Consider the following 4,727-nt stretch of genomic DNA (forward strand, 5'->3'; position numbering starts at 1 on the left):
TTTTGTTATTTCGATGGGGATATTTTATTGTATTTTTGTTTTGTTTTTCTTTTTATGTTTTTGTTTGATTTTTCATATTTCGATTCTGATGAGTACTATAATTCAATTGGTACAGATATAGTTAAATTATGACTTCGTAGCTCCTAGGTAAAGAGTAAGTACGCACTTTTGTCTCGAAAGTTATGGATGACATGAAAAGCTGATTATTTAAATGTTTAAAAATTGATTATTTGGCCGTTGTAAATTTCTTATTTCTGTATTGCCCACAATGAGCTAAACATAGAGGGGACAAACAAAGGGATTAAGTCGATTACATCAACCCCAGTGCGTAACTGGTACTTAATTTATCGACCCTGAAAGGATGAAAGGCTAAGTCAACCTCGGCGGAATTTGAACTCAGAACGTAGCGACAGACGAAATACCTATTTCTTTACTACACACAGGGAGCTAAACACTGGGAGGACAAACGGATTACGTCGATTACATTGACTCCAGTGCGTAACTGGTACTTAATTTATCGACCCCGAAAGGATGAAAGGCTAAGTCGACCTCGGCGGAATTTGAACTCAGAACGTAGCAGCAGACGAAATATCGCTAAGCATTTCGCTCGGAGTGCTAACGTTTCTGTTTTAATATAAAGTTTATGTCAATGATAAAGTTGAAACTTGAACAAAGTAAATCATATGCCTCAATCAGGAACAAATACTACATGGTCACAAAGCATAATGTCACGATGCTTAATATGAATTTTTAGACTGCCAAGTTCAGTCTGAATGGTACAATTTGTCGTTTCTATGGTTCCGGGTTCAGTCCCACTGCGTGGCACCTTGGGCAAGTGTCTTCTACTATGGCCTCGAGCCGACCAAAGCTTTGTGAGTGGATTTGGTAGACGGAAACTGAAAGAAGCCCGTCGTACATAAGTATATATATATATATATATATATATATATATATATATATATATACTAGCAGTATCGCCCGGCGTTGCTCAGGTTTGTAAGGGAAATAACTATAAAGCATTTTTAGAGAGTTATAGCCAAAAAATAGCAAAAAAATGGAAAAAAATGATGGTAAATTTTTTTTTTGAGATTTAAAAATGGTGGAGTTGCGTCCCCTAGACAGTTTGTGGTTCGTGTTTCTAATTCTCGACCCCATGTCGAATTTATCGATTTTTTTCAAAACTGGGGAACTTTTCAAAATTTTCGCTGCGTTAGTTTTGAATTATGACATTGGGCTATGTGTGTGTCAAGTTTCATCAGAATCGGTTGAAAGCCGTGGTCAGGGTGAGGGTACAAGCAAACAGACACACAGAAACACGCACAGACAAACTGCCGTTTATATATAGAGAGATATGTGTGTGTGTGTGTGTGTGTATGTGTGTGTGTGTGTGTGTGTGTGTGTGTGTTGTGTGTGTCTGTGTTTGTGTGTCTGTGTTTGTCTCTCCCCCAGCATCGCTTGACAGCCGATGCTGGTGTGTTTACGTCCTCCGTAACTTAGCGGTTCAGCAAAAGAGATCGATAGAATAAGTACTAGGCTTACAAAGAATAAGTCCTGGGGTCGATTTGCTCGACTAAAGGCGGTGCTCCAGCATGGCCACAGTCAAATGACTGAAGCAAGTAAAAAGAGTTTAAAAAATGAGTAACCAGTTCCAAGGTTCAGATGAGATGATGGTAATCCTAACCAGGACTGATCTATACAACTGTGGACGGTGTTCGCTCCCTATCAAAAGGTTTTTCTCACTTGGGTTTCCCTGGAACAGAAGATATACAATCCACTACTTCTGTGGAAGAGTCAACCGGATGCATGGGTTACCAAGTTAGTTAGCAATGCTGACTCAAAGTCTTCATGGAATCATGTTCCATTTGTAAGTTCGGTTCCTCCTGAATATAAATATTGTAACGTTTTACTGCATACTGAGTCACACGTGACACCTACCGATTTTACGCCATTAAATATGTCGTAATACTTTCCTGCGAACAGGTGACGTTTAAAACATTACAAAATGTTTCCGCAGCCATTTTAAGATCATTTATACGCTAGACGTAAAACTGTTTCCGATCCCGCCTGCCTCCAAAAGAGCTTGCTGACCCCCCGGGTGAGAGTAACAACACTAACAGAAACTTCTGATGTCTGAAGAACGCAGAATCAGCATAAATATCGGATTCGTTTATGTTTAGTTAAATCACAGGCCTATATGAGGTATGTTTATGCTATCAGTCGACCACGGCTATATCCAAACATATATTGACGCAGATGCACTCGCAAGCATATACAAACATATGCACGTGATGAGTACATATGTATTTAATGGGTGTGAGGGCGCGTGGCTTAGTGGTTAGGGCATTCGGCTCATGATCGTAAGGTTGTGAGTTCGATTCCCGGCGACGCGTTGTGTCCTTGAGCAAGACACTTTATTTCACGTTGCTCCAGTCCACTCAGCTGGCAAAAATGAGTTGTACTTGTATTTCAAAGGGTCAGCCTTGTCACTCTCTGTGTCACGCTGAATCTCCCCGAGAACTACGTTAAGGGTACACGTGTCTGTGGAATGCTCAGCCATTTGCACGTTAATTTCACGAGCAAGCTGTTCCGTTGATCGTATCAGCTGGGACCCTCGTCGTCGTAACCGGCGGAGTCTTTTTTTTTCATTTAATGGGTAATTAATTCCTCAAAGGATATTTCGAAATAATCTGCCAATTCACACTAAATATATTCCAAAGGAGTGACAAATGGGAGATGAAATGTATTGAATAACAGCTCATTCTGATTCTCCAACATCTATAAAAATTTTGCATTTCGTGCATGTGGGGTGGGTTTTTTCACTTTTTATGTAATCATAAGAATATTTATATGAGTGCATTCACTTGTGTATCATACTTGTATATGTATATATATATAAAAATAAAAACATGATGCAAAGGATTTAGCGGTACATATGTTTCGGGCCTTTATTAGACGGTTTATATCAATGCATAATTGATGTAAAATGTGTATATATATATACGTGAAGTATATTTTCGACTTAAATGTGGCTAACCACTAAGGTTGGATGCTACTGCAGCTTGTAGCCCCAGGAGAACATCTCCAGTAGGCTACTGACACACTTTCTGTGCCCTATCACTGTGCCCTATCAGTATTTGCAAAGGGAAGCCGTCCTTCCCATCGTCGACCTGACGTGATACGCACGGATTCGAGGTATATATATAACAATATTGTTGAATGTATACTATATAGTCTGTGACTATTTTTTCTTTCTCACTAGACCGCTGGTGGCGGAAAATTTTTCTTGAATTTTTTGGTACCCTTATATTGATAAATATATATATATATTATATATATATATATATATATATATATATATATATATTTATAATGTTCATATCGCTAGGTTTGCTAGTTTATTTTGTCTCTCTGTCTTATCTCGTGGTGCGATATGAACATTTTAGGTGGGTTTTTAGAGTCAGGGTTTTACTGCTATTTCGGCATGGTGGTGTCTCTCAGACACCCTTATTTATAGTTGTGAAAAATTATTACCTATGTATGGTATTTATTCCCATGCCGGCCACTTGATAATATCGATATTTAAATATCGGTATTATCCTTATTTATAAATTTATATATATATATATATATATATATATATATATATATACATGCGTGTGTGCGCGCGTGTGTGTCTGTGTGTCTGTGTGTGTGTGTGCGTGCGTATGTGTGTATGTATATATATATATACGTACATAGACGCATACACACATTGATATATCTACTGAACGGCTTTTCTTTAATGCATGCTTCATTAAATACACCACGATGTTCATGTTTTATCTTGTTTATGTTATATATTTCATATTTTCACACTAGCATTTCTCAGGTAGTTGGTCTGAAACAGCAGCGTTCCTAGATTCATATTCTATGTTTCTTGACCTTTACAATCTCTTTAACCAAGAATTTGACTGAATATATTTGGTGTTTGTGTTGTTTCTTTTCATACTAATTGAATTCATTTGACTTTCGACCAAAGGCTCATTGAGCGCTAGTTTTGTGCCTCGGCAGTCACGTGTTGATTTTTTTGTAGTGACTGTTAGTTTTTTTTTTATTTGTTTTGTCTTAATTTCGACTTCTACCTATGTACATACACATGAATATTGCGATCAAGAAAGATTTATATGGAAAAGCGAAGCGTACTTGATATAAGGAATGTCGACTTAATTTATATATTTTTACAAGCAGAGAATAATTAGCTCAAGTTACAACTAGTCTTAAAATCACTCAATAACGTACGAGCTGACAGAGATTGTTTAAGCCAGGTTTTGATGACTTGTGCAGGAGCATCCAGTGGTACGAACCAGTGATGTATGAGGGTAACGATCTTAGTCATCTTGTGTGACATTGAGTGAATTTGGAATTAATATCAGATGACTCTTCTGTTCGCTAACACATACACGTAAGTAGTCACACATGCATACGTGTGCGCGCACACGCACACATATATATACACACACACAAATATATATATATATATATATATATATATATAGAGAGAGAGAGAGAGAGAGAGAGAGAGAGAGAGTGGTTGTTTACTGTCAACTTAACGTGATAGTCCCGTATGGGAATTACAACACTGCTGTTTAGCCCTAGGAAGCACCGAACGCTTCTTGTCAGCTTTGACACATTTTCTGTGTCCTTATATTTGTGTGTCTTTATATAAGGACATAGAAAATGTGTCAAAG

This window comes from Octopus sinensis, linkage group LG2, assembly GCF_006345805.1.
Source record: "Octopus sinensis linkage group LG2, ASM634580v1, whole genome shotgun sequence".
Taxonomy (NCBI): Eukaryota; Metazoa; Mollusca; class Cephalopoda; order Octopoda; family Octopodidae; genus Octopus; species Octopus sinensis.